Raw genomic sequence first — 16,765 nt, 5'->3', positions numbered from 1 at the left:
AACCCTCAGGACAAACATGGAATATCTTCTTAAACCTCAGTGTAACCAGAAGATTTAGGAGAAGACCCAGTAGAGACTGTAGTTAAAAACTGCCATGTGTTTTGAACTTACAACACAGAATTCAATGAGTTTTCAGCAGTGTAGGGGCCAAAAGAAACTTGGCCCTCTGAAAGTTCATGGAAAAATCAACTCAAAAAGGCAGATTCACACAAGAATAGGCATACAAATTTATTTAATGTGTATACACAGGATCCTTCAGAATGAAGACCCAAAGATACATAGAAAATTATCCATTTTATGTTTAGGTTCAACAAAGTATAGACAGCTGTGTGAAAATATGATTGGAGGAAAAGGCTATGACCTGATGCGAAGAGGCTGAGTGGGGAAACCTATCTGTCTAGATTCTTCTTGGTCTCTCTGAGCAGCATTCCTTCCTTCTGGGTGTGGGGCAGAACCCTCTCTAGAATGGGGGCCTTGTGATCTACAGTCAAACAAGGTGGGGCAGATGATTTCTTTATGGCCAGTTTTTATAAAGAAGGGTGGAGGGAAAATTAGAGTAATATTTTTAGATTTTATGGCTGGCTTTAGGAAAAAGAGGCTTTGGTTTCTGTGACTCATCTTGGGGAAGACAGAGTCTAGTTTCTATGGCTATTCTTGTGGGAGAATAAGTCTGTGAGACAGGAGGGCAGAGAAAAATGTTTGTGTATGAGGCTGCTGCCAAAGCCCTCATTTGGGGATATCATTTTCCAAGCCCCAAGAGCAGTATAATGCATTCTCTTCAACTCTTCCAGATAATCATGGGTAGCCTTTGAGAAGCTTTTTTGCCTATTCTAGACTTTCCAAATTCCATCTACCCATTGACTTGGGCTCATGGAATCTGCTTTTCTAGGATGAGCATTAAAATTACATATTTGGTTTACATCAAAGGATGCTTAAAGAAATCAGACATCTGATTTAGAGGGAGGATCCAAGATGGCTGAATAGGAACAGCTCAGGAGTGCAGTTCCCAGCAAGAACAACAAAGAAGGTGAGTGATCACCTCATTTCCAAACGGGTTTTCACTGCCCACAGACCAGGAAATTCCTGGGCCAAAAAGTGCCACGAATTTCCAGCATGACTGTTTCAGCCAATGCCGAGGATTTCCGCACAGAAACTCACACAAATGTGGATGCCTTTTCAACTGGCACCTAGAACGCCTGAGAGACAGAGCAGCCCATTCAACTGAAAGTGAGGGGGCTGAGACAGGGAGCCAGGTGATTTGGCTGGGCAGGTCCCCACCCACACAAAACAAGCAATCCAAAATGCTCTGAACTGAGAGTTTTGCAGCAAGCACAGCTGGACCCGAGACAGTCCAGCTTGGTGAGGGGAAGGACATCCACCACTACCAAGGCAGTCCGCACCAATACAGAGTCAATTCTAACTGTACCTCTGTAAACAACACTGCAAGGAAGTTCACAAAGCAGCTGGGCAGAGCCTGCAGCAGCTCAGCAACACCTCTACTAGCATCCTGTGACTAGACTACCTCCTTGATGGGCAAGGCATCTCTGACAAAAAGAAGCAGCATGTCAAGAACTAATAAACAAAGCCCCATCTTCCTAGGACAGAGCACCTGGGAAAAGAGGCAGTTATGAGTTCTGCTGCAGCAGACTTAAATGTACCTGCCCAGCAGCTCTGCATGGAACAATGGAGCTCCCAGAACAGCACTTGAGCTCCTGTAAGAAACAGACTGTTTCCTCAAGCAGCTCCCTGAACCCCATATATCAAAAGAGACACCTCATAAAGGAGAGCTCAAGCTGACATCTGGCAGGTACCCTTCTAGAACAAAGATAACAGAAGAAGAAACCAGCAGCAACCCTTGCTGTTCTGCAGCCACTGCAGGTGATCCCCAGGCAAGCAGGGTCTGGAGTGGACCTCCAGCAGTCCTGCAGGAGAGGGGCCTGTTAGAAGGAAAACTATAAAACAGAAAGAAATAGCTTCAACATTAACAGAAAGGATGTCCACTCAGAGACCCCATCCACAAGTCACCAACTACAAAGAACACAGGTAGATAAATCCATGAAGATGGGAAGAAACCAGTGCAAAAAGGATGAAAACTCCAAAAACCAGAATGCCTCTCCTCCTCCAAGGGATCGCAACTTCTCACAAGCAAGGGAACAAAGCTCGATGGAAAATGAGTCTGATGAATTGACAGAAAGAGGCTTCAGAAGGTGGGTAATAACAAACTCCTCTGAGCTAAAAGAACATATGCTAACCCAATGCAAAGAAACTAAGAATCTTGAAAAAAGGTTAGATGAAATGTTAACTAGAAAGCAGCTTAGAGAAGAATATAAATGACTTAATGGAGCTGAAAAACACAGCAAGAGAACTTCGCGAACCATACACAAGTTTCAATAGTCAAATCTACCAAGCAGAAGAAAGGATAACAGAGATTGAATAAAACGAGAATGCAAGATTAGAGAAAAAAGAGTGAAAATAAATGAACAAAGCCTCCAAGAAATATGGGATTATGTGAAAAGACCTAATCTACATTTGATAGTTGTACCTGAATGTGATGGAGAGAATGAATCCAAGCTGGAAAACACTCTTCAGAATCTTATCCAGGAAAACTTCCCCAACCTAGCAAGGAAAGCCAACATTCAAGTCCAGGAAATGCAGAGAACACCACAAAGATACTCCTCAAGAAGGGCAACCCCAAGGCACATAATCATCAGATTCACCAGGGTTGAAATGAAGGAAAAAGTGCTAAGGGCAGCCAGAGAGAAAAGTCAGATAACCCACAAAGGGAAGCCCATCAGACTCACAGCAGATGTCTTGGCAGAAACCCTATAAACCAGAAGAGAGCGGGGGCCAATATTCAACATCCTTAAGGAAAAGAAGTTTCAACCTATAATTTCATATCCAGCCAAACTAAGCTTCATAAGCAAAGGAGAAATAAATCCTTTATGAACAAGCAATTGCTGAGAGAATTTGTCACCACCAGGCCTGCCTTATATGAGCTCCTGAAAGAAGCACTAAACAAGGAAAGGAACAAACTGTACCAGCCACTCCAAAAATATGCCAAATGGTAAAGACCATCGACATAATGAAGAAAATGCGTCAACTAACAGGCAAAACATCCAGCTAGCATCAAAATGGCAGGATCAAATTAACACATAACAATATTAACCCTAAATGTAAATGGGCTAAACGCCCCAGTCAAAAGACACGGACTGGCAAATTGGATAAAAAGTCAAGACCCATCAGTGTGCTGTATTCAGGAGACCCATCTCATGTGCAAGGACACACATAGGCTCAAAATAAAGGGATAGAGGGAGATTTATCAAGCAAATGGAGAGAAAAAGAAAGCAGGAATTGCAATCCTAGTCTCTGATAAAATGGACTTTAAACCAACAAAGATCAAAAGAGACAAAGAAGGCCATTACATAATGGTAAAAGGATTAATACTACAAGAAGAGCTAAAGATCCTAAATATATATGCACCCAGTACAGGAGCACACAGATATATAAAGCAAGTTCTTAATGACCTACAAAGAGCCTTAGATTCCCACACAATAATAGTGGGAGACTTTAACACTCCACTGTCAATATTAGACATATCAATGAGACAGAAAATTAACAAGGATATCCAGGACTTGAACTCAGTTATGGACCAAGCAGACCTAATGGACATCTACAGAAATCTCCATCCCAAATCCACAGAATATACATTTTTCTCAGCACCATATTGCAACTACTCTAAAATTGACCACATAAGTGGAAGTAAATCACGCCTTAGCAAATGCAAAAGAAAGGAAGCCATAACAAACAGTCTATCAGAACGCAGGGCAATCAAATTAGAACTCAGGATTAAGAAACTAACTCAGAACCACACAACTTCATGGAAACTGAACAACTGGCTCCTGAGTGTCAACTGGATAAACAATGAAATGAAGGCAGAAATAAAGATGTCCTTCAAAACCAACAAGAACAAAGACAAAACATACCAGAATCTCTGGGACACATTTAAACCAGTGTCCAGAGGAAAATTTATAGCAATAAATGCCCACATGAGAAGCAAGGAAATATCTAAAATCGACGCCCTATCATCAAAGTTGAAAGAACTAGAGGAGCAAGATCAAAAAGAAAAAAAACTCAAAAGTTAGCAGAAGGGAAGAAATAACTAAGATCAGAGCAGAACTGAAGGAGATAGACACACAAAAATCCCTTCAAAAAGTCAATGAATCTAGAAGCTGTTTTTTGAAAAGATCAACAAAATAGACCCACTAACCATATTAATAGAAAAGAAAACAGAGAAGAATCAAATAGATGCAATAAAAAACAATAAATGAGATATTACCACCAATTCCACAGAAATACAAAGTACCATCAGAGATTACTACAAGCAACTCTATGCACATAAACCAGTAAACCTGGAAGAAATGGATAAATTCCTGGAGACTTGCGCCCTCCCAAGCCTAAACCAGGAAGAAATTGAAAGCTTGAACAGACCAATAACAAGGTCTGAAGTTGAGGCAGCATTTAATAGCCTTCCAACCAAAAAAAGTCCAAGTCCAGATGGGTTCACAGCCGAATTCTACCAGACATACAAAGAGGAGCTGGTACCATTCCTTCTGAAACGATTCCAAGCAATACAAAAAGAGACAATCCTTCCCAAATCATTTTATGAGATCAACATCATCCTGATACCAAAACCAGGTAGAGACTCAACAAAAAAGAAAACTTCAGGCTGATATCCATGACGAACATAGATGCAAAAATCTTCAATACAATATCGGCAAACCAATTGCAACAGCACATCAAAAATCTTATCCATGACGATCAAGTAGGTTTCATCTGGGGATGCAAGGCTGGTTTAACATACGCAAGTGTATAAATGTAATGCACCACATAAACAGAACCAAAGACAAAAACCATGATTATCTCAATAGATGCAGAGAAGACCTTTGACAAAATTCAACAGTGCTTTATGCTAAAAACTTTCAACAAACTAGGTATTGAAGGAATGTATCTCAAAATAATAAAAGCTATTTATGACAAACCCACAGCCAATATCATACAGAATGGGCAAAAACTGGAAGCATTCCCTTTGAAATCTGGCATAAGACAAGGATGCCCTCTCTTATCACTCCTATTCAATATAGTACTGGAAGTTCTAGCCAGAGCAATTAGGAAAAAAAAAAATGCTATCCAATTAGGAAAGGAGGAAGCCAAATTGTCTATTCGCAGGTGACATGATTGTATATTTAGAAGTCCCTATTGTCTCGGCCCAAAATCTCCGTAAACTGATAAGCAACTTCAGCAAAGTCTCAGGATACAAAATCAATGTGCAAAAATCACAAGCATTCCTATACACCAATAACAGACTAATAGCCAAATCAAGAATGAACTCCCATTCACAATTGCTACAAAGAGAATGAAATACCTAGGAATACAACTAACAAAGGACGTGAAGGACTTCTTCAAGGAGAACTACGAACCACTGCTCAAGGTAATAAGACAGGACACAAACAGATGGAAAACCATTCCATGCTCATGGTTAGAAAGAATCAATATTGTGAAAATGGCCATTCTGCCCATAGCAATTTACAGATTCAATGCTATCCCCATCAAGCTACCAATGACCTTCTTCACAAAACTGGAAAAAACCACCTTAAACTTCATATGGAACCAAAAGAGAACCCACATAGCCAAGACATTCCTAAGCAAAAAGAACAAAGCTCGAGGCATCTCGCTACCTGACTTCAAACTATACTACAAGGCTACACTAATCAAAACAGCATGGTACTGGTACCAAAACAGAGATATAGACCAATGGAACAGAACAGAGGCCTTAGATATAATGCCACACATCTACAATCATCTGATCTTTGACAAACATGACAAAAGCAAGCAATGGGGAAAGGTTCTCTGTTTAATAAATGGTGTTGGGAAAATTGGCTAGCCATGTACAGAAAGCTGAAACTGGACCCCTTCCTGACACCTAACACTAAAATTAACTCCAGATGGATTAAAGACTTAAACATAAGGCCTAACACCATAAAAACCCTAGAAGAAAACCTAGGTGAAACCATTCAGGACATAGGCATAGGCAAGGACTTCATGACTAAAACACCAAAAGCATTGGCAACAAAAGCCAAAATAGACAAATGGAATCTAATTAAACTCCAGAGCTTCTGCAGAGCAAAAGAAACAATCATTAGTGTGAACCAGCAACCAAGAAATGGGAATAAATTTTTGCTATCTACCCATCTGACAAAGGGCTAATATCCAGAATCTACAAAGAACTAAAACAGATTTGCAAGAAAAAAACAAACCCATTCAAAACTGGGTAAAGGATATGAACAGACATGTCTCAAAACAAGACATATATAAGGCCAACAAACCTATGAAAAAATGCTCATCATCACTCATCATTAGAGAAATGCAAATCAAAACCACATCGAGATACCACCTCATGCCAGTTAGAATGGTGATCATTAAAAAATCTGGAAACAACAGATGCTGGAGAGGATGTGGAGAAAAAGGAATATTTTTACACTGCTGGTGGGAGTGTAAATTAGTTCAACCATTGTGGAAGACAGTGTGGCGATTCCTCAAGGATCTAGAAATAGAAATTCCATTTGACCCAGCAATCCCAGTACTGCTTATATACCTAAAGGATTATAAATCATCCTATTATAGAAATACATGCACACGTATGTTTATTGCAGCCCTTTTTACAATAGCAAAGACCTGGAACCAACCCAACCCAAATGCCTACTGATTATAGACTGGACAAGGAAAATGTGGCACATATACACCATGGAATGCTACGCAGTCATAAAAAATGATGAGTCTGTGTTCTTTGTAGGGACATGGATGAAACTGGAAACCATCATTCTCGGCAAACTGACACAAGAACGGAAAACCAAACACCACATGTTCTCACTCATAAGTGGGTGTTGAGCAATGAGAACACATGGACACAGGGAGGGGAGCATCACACACTGGGATGTTGGTGGGGGTCAGGGGAGGGACAGTGGGGGTGGGGGGGTTGGGAAGGGATATCATGGAGAGAAATGCCAGATATAGATGATGGGGGATGGAGGCAGCAAACCACATTGCCATATAAGTACCTATGCAATAATGCTGCATGATCTGCACATGTACCCCAGAACCTAAAGTACAATAAAAATAAAAATAAAAAAATCAGACATCCATTGTTATTATTTATAGAAAGATGTGTATTATACCACCAGTGACTCTCCTGTTTGAAGGCTACATTTGAAATTTCTTATATTTCTGTACTTCTTTGGGGGAAAAAAAGAGTATGTTTATTTCATTTGGACACTGAAAATTATATGAGTATTTCCCCCTTTTCTCTTTGCCTTTCCGGAGACTCAAAACAAAGCTTGAAACAGTTAACACAATATCACAGATCCTTAGATCATGCCTTTTTAGTGATGTTCCTCCCCTCATCTTAATCTTCTTCCCTTATTTATGTATTTCCAGCCCATGATCACCTATAAGTATCTTTATTCCTTAATCATTTTATAGTGTAAGTTTTTATCTTAAAAGCTTCAATCCTTATGGAATAAATTAGGAAGTAAACATTCAGAAACTGCATATATTAGAAGTGCATGGGGCTTTACATGATTTAATTGAGTCCTTCCAATGAGGCGTGAGGTAGGTGTTCTATAAATGTGCAGTAACTACTCAAAGGCATATACCTAGAAAATGGCTAGCTGAGAATGAACTGTTATTTCTCTCACTCCATGCCCCATCGTCTTTCCATTAGAAAGACGTCTTCTCCATCTGGAATGTTTAGATGGGTACCATTATGTCCTTCCAGATTCATGGATTCCTATGTTTTCAGTGAGGCCTCCATCAGTGGCCTGTGAAAGAAACCTGACTCTAACTAACTTAAGCACAACATGAACAAAAACAAAGAAAGGCAAAAATAGGAATCTACTGACTCAGATATGGGAAGTGGAGGTGGGATCTTCAGGTACAGAGTTCTGTATCCCTCCCTTAGCTCTGCTTCTTTCCACTTGACTTCAAATTCATCAAGGTTATCTTTACATGTCAGGAAACATAGACACAACAGCTTTAGACTTGCATGGCCTTCTAGCTCTTCATCCCAAGAGATAAAACAGACATGATGCTCACTGATATGGTTTGGATCTGTGTCCTCACCCAAATCTCATGTTGAATTGTAATCCCCAATGTTGGAGGTGGGGCCTGGGGAGAGACGATTGGACCATGTGGGCAATTTCTCATGGTTTAACACCATCCACCTTGTGCTATCATGGTGAGAGTGGGTTATTTACTGCATTGGTAGAAGTGCTATAGGGTTGGGACACGTCTTTTGCATTTATGTCACCAGCACATAGCACATACTAGTCATCAAAAAGTATACTTGAATTTGAAGGAGTAAGAGCGAAGAAGAGAAAGATGCCTTATTTAAGAAAGAAACCCATACCCAGATTACTTGCTTTCCTATATAACCAATGATTAAGGTAGGGCACTCTTAGTCAACAATAGCAAAACTATATGCTTTCTGCTATGTCCAAGAAGTGGCATTATTAGGCACATCTACTATCTGCTTTTGGATAAACTAGCTCTTTTTCTCCATGTCTACAGAGCAGAGATCAGCCCCTTCCACTTCTTACCAACTGCACTGTTACTCATCTGGCTCCCATGAATGCTGTCGCCACTCAGCTAGTGAGGAATTAGTAGTGACCTCCTAGGGTAACACTGTCTAGTCCACTCATTTAATGAACTCATGGAATAGCCTCAGGGCATAGGTAGGTGTGAAGTTTTGATGTTCAGTTAATTGCAACCTTCTGCCATCTATGCAAATTCTCCAGAGGAGCACTTCTCAAAATTTAATGATTATGGGTCACCTGGTGGCTATTAAAGTTCAGGTTTTGCATTAGCAGCTCTGGGAGAGGACTGAGATTCTGCATTTCTAACAGGTTCTCAAGGGATAATGTTTTTGCAGATCCTCAGACTATATATTGAATAGCAAGGTTTTAGGTAACTGGGTAGGCTTGATGAGAGAAGATGCAAGACTACTGTCACTTTCCCAGCAAGGAGTAAGTTGCAGTTATTAAGATAAATTTTAAAAGTTCAGAAAATGTGTGGAGGCTGGTGCATTGAGGTGTTTCTTCTATAACCTCAGACACGCTATTGCCTGTTGTACCTCAATGAGAGCACTCACACAGACTCCCCTATGTTACTGTCCATGCAGTAAGTCATGTCTCTTTCACCTCAATAAGAACTCCAGGAAAAGTGCAGTTTATAACACCAGGCCTAGTGTCATGGCCCAATGAGCTGGAGGCCATCAGCCTTAGAAAACTAACACAGGAACAGAAAAACCAAATACCACGTTCTCACTTATAAGTGGGAGCTGAATGTTGAAAACACATGGACACATAGAGGGAAACAATAGACACTGAGGCTTTTCAGAGAATGGAGAGTGGGAGGAAAGAGAGGATCAGGGAAAATAACCAAGTACCAGGCTTAATACTGGGGTTCTGAAATAATCTATACAACAAACCCCCATGACACCAGTTTACCTGTGTAACAAACCTGCACTTGTACCCCTGAACTTAAAAGTTTAACAAAGGAAAACGTGCTGATGAATTTGAACAGATTATTAGAAAATGAAAGGGACAATAGTGAGTCATAAGACAAAGGGAATTTCAGCAGAGGAACTGAATAACTGATACAGAAAAGGAAGAAAAGAATCAGGTGGAAGTGGGTCATGTATCTAACTTGAAGAGTAACTAGATTTATCTGAAACTCGGGGGAATTTGTTCAATAATTGAGCAACAGTTTACTATTGAGAATGGAGGAAAACATGCTGTCATAAATCATCCCTAGGTTCTTCAGTCAAATACTTTTAAATATATAGTATTATTGTGAATTATTATTCATATCTGAGGATCTGCAATTCTTGGCTATGGTTGGGACCACTGCTTGAAGTTACATGGCATACCACTTTTTCTTTTTGAACTTAACATTAAACCTACAAATGTGAGAAAATGTCCTGTGTTTGGGGTTTTGGTTTTATCTCAGTTTAAATATCACTAAAGCAATAGGTTGAATGCTGTGTTATTATAACACTTGAATCACAGCAAAATATACCACTAATTTACCTGTCCTTCCTCCTCCCCCAACTATATCCCCAGCAGAACCTCACTGTTCCTCAGATTGATCATTACTAGATAAAAAGATGACAATGCAAACATATCAGCCACCTGAAGATTCTATTCACAGGGCAAGGATCGATAACACACGTGCATTAGGCTTCTCCAGAGAACAGAGCCAATAGGATAGAGGTAGAGACAGAGATATATAGATATAGCTAACATAGGTTTACAGATAGATATAAATCTAGAGAGATACATATGGAGATTATGAGGAATTGACATATATAATTATGGAGGCTGAGAAGTCCCAGAAACTACTGTCTATAATCTGGAGACTCAAGAAAGCTGGTGATGTAACTCAGTTGAAGTCTACATGTTGGAGAGCCAAAGTAGCCAATGGTGTAAATCCCAGTCTAAGGATAAGTGAAGATGAAATGAGATGCTCAAGCAATGAGGTAGATAAAAAGGAGTGACTTTCTCCCCTTCCTCTGCCTTTTGTTCTATTCAGGCCCTCAGCGGATTGGATAATGTCCACCCATATTGGGGAGGACCATTTATTTTACTGAGTTTACCAATTCAAATGCTAATCTCACAGACATACCTAGAAATAATATTTAATCTGGGCACCCTGTGGCCCAGTCAAGTTGACATACAAAATTAACCATCACAACATGGGACACTTCTCAAAGATATCTCCCTGTCACTGTCTTAATTTTAGATGAGTGTATTTTGTAAATTTGCCTCTAGATCTTTATGGCTATACTCACAGTTGGATTTTCATCTTATTTACAGATAGGCATCTTGAGACACATCCACTTATTATTCAATGTGAGTTGCCAGCAGACCAGATAACATGATTCCTAGCAGCACTAGCGTGATGCCTAGTTAGGCTTCTTTAGGTCTCTTCTAATAGGGGTAATCTCAAGAGCATTAGAATTTTAACCATATGTGCATCCCCACGCTGCCTGCCACTGCCGGGAAGAGCTGACCAACCCTCTCAGACTCCCCTTCCTCCTGGGGTGAGGGGAGTCTCTGTTTTCTGAATCTATGATTTTCACCTGTCAGAATCTAAATAGGACCATTACTCAAATCAGCATCAGCTCAAAGTGTTGATGACTAAAACTGAATCCAGCAGCACCACTCTACCAAGCTCACATTAGACCAAGCATGGGAGGCAGCTTGCCTTCTCAAATGTAAACATTTGTCAAGCTTATGCATTTAAACATAGAGAGCAGAGGCTTTGATATGAGGACAAGTCTGGCAAAGGTCATATAGAAATGATAGTGGATGGTCAGGGGTGGAGAGGGCATGGTGGTGGTGGGGAGAGTGCCAATGAGCTCACTGAGAAACAAGAACCAATTGAGTCTTTATTATGTGGCCAGGCCATTGTCATAGGTTTGGGAACAAAACCTGCAATCAAGGTGCCCTTAGGTTAGCTCTGTTGATTCAGAGGGGATTTAAGGTCCTGGCATGAATCCTTACCTGGCAAGCAATCTGATGGAGCAGCAGCCTGGGGAATCAGACAAGTTTAGGTTCCAGCTCTGTCTATCACTAGCTGTTTAACAGTGGGAAAGGAACTTGTCTCTTCCAAGCCTTAGTATTCTCATTTGCAATGTGCATAAAATACTAACTGATTATATAAGGAGCTTGTAAGGATTCCACATGTTAGCATGGTGAAGTATGTGCCTCACAGTAGGAGCTCAGTAATCACGGCTGCCGTTCCTCTGAAGGGCCAGGCATTATGACCTCGAGCATGTGCTTATTCCACTCCCAACAGTCAGTCTCACTCAAGAGGAGGGAATCAATTGCAGATTCCTAGGGGAGTCAAGACCTCAGGCTTGAACTGTTAGCCAGTCCAACCTCTACATCAGCCATCTAAAATATGAGAACCATTGGGTTACGATATGGAGACCATAGTTGGACAATTATTGGTGCTGAAATTATTTTAAGTCAGATGTTCTATTCCAATGGCTTATAGAGAGTACTACATGGGACACACACAAAAGATTAGAGATTTTGCAAATGCTGTTATCTATTGGAAGTTTTATATTTATGGTATTCTTATATTTTAGTTTCAAAATCAATAATCTAGGGCTCAGAAACATATTCCCATAAAAAGACTTTTTAAAAGGTTGGTTAGATTTCCAGGAATACTTGCTAAATCCTCGAGGTAGCTGAAAGGTAGCACTTTTAATTTGCATTGTTATAGGTTAGAAGGACTTTTTTTGGGATATGATATTAAAGAATCAAAAGGGAACATGACATTAAAGGCAAACAAATACTAAAGTAAATACCAATGTACCCAGAATAAGAAGTAAAGCCTCCTGGAGGTCTCTAGTTAATTACTCAAGTCACACATTTGGCATTTTAGTTATGAAAAGGAAGGAACAGCTCATGGGCGGGGATCAAGCAATGGTGGGTGGTATCACGGGCATCCACCCACTCAGCTTCTGGGAACTATTTTCCCCTGGGAACAGTAGGTAAAGTTAGTCAAGTGGATACATTTAAAGACCCCTTTAAAAAGGAAGAACTGTCACATGGACCCCTAATGTGAGCTTTTTTTTTTTTTTTTTTTTTTTTTTTTTTGGGACGGAGTTTCGCTCTTGTTACCCAGGCTGGAGTGCAATGGCGCGATCTCGGCAATGTGAGCTTATTTTACAGATACTTAGATAATATAAAAATATAATGATATTTATTATCTGCTGTGATATTATAAAGAACACTTAAATTAGAAATTAAACCTAGCAAACCAACATAATTAACATTAATTAATGAAGTATGATATTTTGTTAAATGAAATTGCCACTTGCAGTGTGAACAAATACTGTTTGTGTGTTCTCTCTATCGACACTGGTTGTCTGCTAGTGGCTCTGGGGCAAGAGAAGACTCACACACACGGAGACTCCAGGGAAGGCAGAGATGAGAGAGACTCCAAGACCTCATCTTTTGAATGGCCTTCTGAGTGAGGCAGCCTAGCCCTCGCTAGGGCAGAGTCATCGCCATGAGCCCACTGACTTCACAGATACTCATAAAACTTTTCATATGGAGGTCACCAAAGGGAGAACAGGAGTTTTCACAGTTCAGCCTTTTGAGGCAAAAAGAACAGCCTTCCTGCCTGTTCAGAGGAAAACTGCTGCATAAAAGGGTTCAAGCCTGGTCAGAACACCTGCTAGGTTCTAGTACGCTCAGCTAGGAGGCCAGCCAGATCTGCACCGCCCAATACACTGGCTACTGAGAGCTTCAAAATGGGACTGGCCTGAATCGAGACAGGCTATAAGTGTAAAACAAATACTGAGTTTCAAAGACTTAGTATGAAAAAAAGACTATAAAAGTTTCAGGAATAATTTTCCTATAGATTACATGCTGAAATAACATTTTTAGATATATTGTATAGTAAAATACAGTATGTTATCAAAACTTTAACTGTTTCTTTGTACAGTTTTTAATGTGGCTGCTAAAAAGACTTAAAGTTACATATGTATATTCTATATCTACTGGACAGTGCTGCTCTGCATTACTTGATTTCTCTCTTTCTAATTCATCAGTGAATCCCAGGGTTCTCCAGAGAAACAGAAGCAACAGGATGTATGTGCACACACACGGGCTGGGGGAGACGGGACAGGGAGAGGAGAGGGAGGGAACAAGAGAGAATGAGAGAGAGATAATTTAAATAATTGGTTCATGCCATTCTAAAGATGCAAGACAGGTGAGACCAGCAGGCTGGAGACCCGGGACAGAGTCATAGTTCAAGTCCAAAGGCAGTTTGCTGGCAGAATCCCTTTTAGCTCAGAGGAGGTTGGTCAGTCTTTGCTCAACCAAGGAAGCCAACTGATTGGCTAATACCCACTCACATGATGGAGGATAATCTACTTTTAAGTACACCCATTTAAACATAAATCTCATCCAAAACACACTTTCACAGAATCATCTCGGATAATGCATGGCCAAATATCTTGGCACTGTGGCCCAGCCAAGTTAACATAAAATTAACCACCATAGCTCTGTTATAACCTGAACTCTGCCATTTCCTTCCCTCCTCACTGTGGCCACCTTAGCCTAAGCCATGATGTCTCACATCTGGACAGATGTAAGAGTCTTCCAAATGACTCCCGAAGTCTGTTTTTACAGAACTGGCAGTATGGTCATCTCAAAGACTTCACATCATGTCTCTCTTGCTCAACCTCCATCCATGGCTTCCTACTGCTGTTGGTATAAATGACAAACATGTTGCCTTGGGATCCCACATGATCTGGCTCCTGTCTCTCTCTCTTCTCCCCTGAGTTCACAAGCTCCTCTTCTTCAAGATCTAGCTGTATCAGCCCTCTCTTGGCTTCTCAAAACAACAGAACAATCTGGCTCTACTTCAAGGCCTTTGCATGAGTAGCTCTCTTTGTCTAGAAATCCTTTCTCCCTGATATGCACATGACGGCTTCTTCTTGTTGTAAAGATCATTATTTAAATATCACCTCCGCAGAAAGGCTGTCCTCGACCACCCAATTAAAGCAGGCAGACCCGATCATACCGTGGGATATATTTTCTTTGTTTCACCTATGTCTTTAAACTTATTTCATACATTCACTTCTTTGCTCTATTTGTCCTACCCAAGACTACGAATCTTATCAGACCAAGGCCTTGATAGTATGGTTTGTGGATAATGCTATAGTCCTAGCACCTAATTTATAGTAGGACATCTGTATATATACATTCAATGAAGACAGCTATCTTTGGTAGAATTAATGCTATTTCATCCTATACATTGAAGAAGGGCTAGAAATTCACCTCTGTGGTCAAAAAGCACAATGAACATCTCTTCTTATCCAATCAAAGGGAAATTGCCTCATAACGGTCATTCAAACCTCTTCCTGTTGGAAGTATCTGATATTTATTTTCAGAGCTAAAATAAGACTAGGAGGCAGGGGCAGTCTTTAAATAAATGAATCACAATTAAGGCTGGAGTCTTTTCAAAAAGAGACCAGATCCTGCCTTCTTGTATTAGCCACACATAAGGTTCTCCCCTGGGATGTTATGGTGGCCATGGAACAATAATACACTTTATCAGCAATTCTTCAAGAGCAGGTTCCTGAATTTTCCCAAAAATTGGACCTAAAGTCATCCCTCTTACTTTTAGATATACCCAGTTAATAGGAACATGGGTAAAAATGTGATTAAGAATGTAAGATTTCAAATCTGTTGTATTTTATAATTATGAAGTCAGTAAATATTGGTATACTGGGAGTCAACGACAATGTAGACAACTTAGGTCTTATAGCCCCCATTTTACTTATGATTTTTGTGTTTGAAAGGCAATGAAATAATTTTAACAAATATTAAAAGCAGCATAGATAAATGAAAAGTTTACATAAACTTTTTTTACACAAACCTTATAAACCTTGACCCTTCTAAACATTTTTGCATTTGACAAGCTGCCTCAGGCTAGTCTCCCAGACCCAAACCCTTGACAGTAGGTGTTTATCCTCTTTAGCATCAGGGGATTAGATGGGAATATTTTAGAACCATTAATGCAGTGATTCGGCCCGCACTGAGGCTGGTCTCTCACTAGTGAGCCATGTAGTCTTCCAGTGTGGGAACGAGGTTGAAAAGTCTGACAAATATAGAAAGCAATGTGGTTCATTTCTGAAATGGCAAATCAATTCTATTTTTGGATCAGAAATGAGAAATAAGTATCTCTATTTGCCACTCTAAATATTCAGGTCACTAAAATACAGAAGTTCTAGATCTACCTCCACCCCATCTGTTTAAAAACCCCACAAACACAAATCACAAAAATATAAAAAACAAATAATAAGGTCATCAAAAGGCAGACTGATATGGTTGTCAGGGGTTCCCCGGCAACTGAGGGTATGAGGACTTATGTAATGGACACAGAGCTTCCATTTTATGAGATGAAAGAGTTCAGGTGATTGGGCACACAGCAACGCAAACGCACTTACCACTCCCGAACTGTACACTTAGAAATGGCAAATTTTATGTATGTATTTTACCACAATTTTTTTCAAAATGATCTTGAGATATCAAAACTCAAGTCCTGCAGTTTTAGTCTTCAAGTAAAGAAGCTGCACATAGAAGCTTCTGGGCCCTGGGAAAACACATAACGTGATATCATGTGTCAGTTGGCCGGAATGCCTTAGACCAGTGAGAATCTTCACCAAAGGGGCAGGCACTTTGGCTTGGAACCATCTATTGCCTGCCTGCCTTGGAAGCGTCCGGTCTAGGCATGACCAGATCCTGCCTCCTTCCACTTACTTCTATCCTTTGGAATTTAAGGCCTATATCCTCCTCCCTCACTTTTTCATGGATTAACCCTGAATAGCGATGGCTGCACAGTGAAGCTCATTACCTGCTGGGGCTGTGCTAGAAGCTGGCACGTCCGCTCAGGGGTCCTCACCAATTCTGGGAAGTGGGTACTGTTCTTCCTCCCATTTTATGACTTAAGAACACTGAGCCTTTGTAATGACACTTATTGATCTGCATACGCCTACATATTCCTCTTTCCAGGGAGAGCCACACATAAAGGAATGAAAAAGCAAGGGAATCTCTTCTCTCTGCCCGTTCACCTACAGTCTTCAGGGTTTGTGGAGCATGCCCAGAAATCCCAGCAATTATTTCAT

Source organism: Sapajus apella, unplaced genomic scaffold (genome assembly GCF_009761245.1).
Source record: "Sapajus apella isolate SASKATOON/1434 unplaced genomic scaffold, GSC_monkey_1.0 scaffold23, whole genome shotgun sequence".
Classification (NCBI taxonomy): Eukaryota; Metazoa; Chordata; class Mammalia; order Primates; family Cebidae; genus Sapajus; species Sapajus apella.
Note: the sequence above shows the minus strand (reverse complement) of the source record.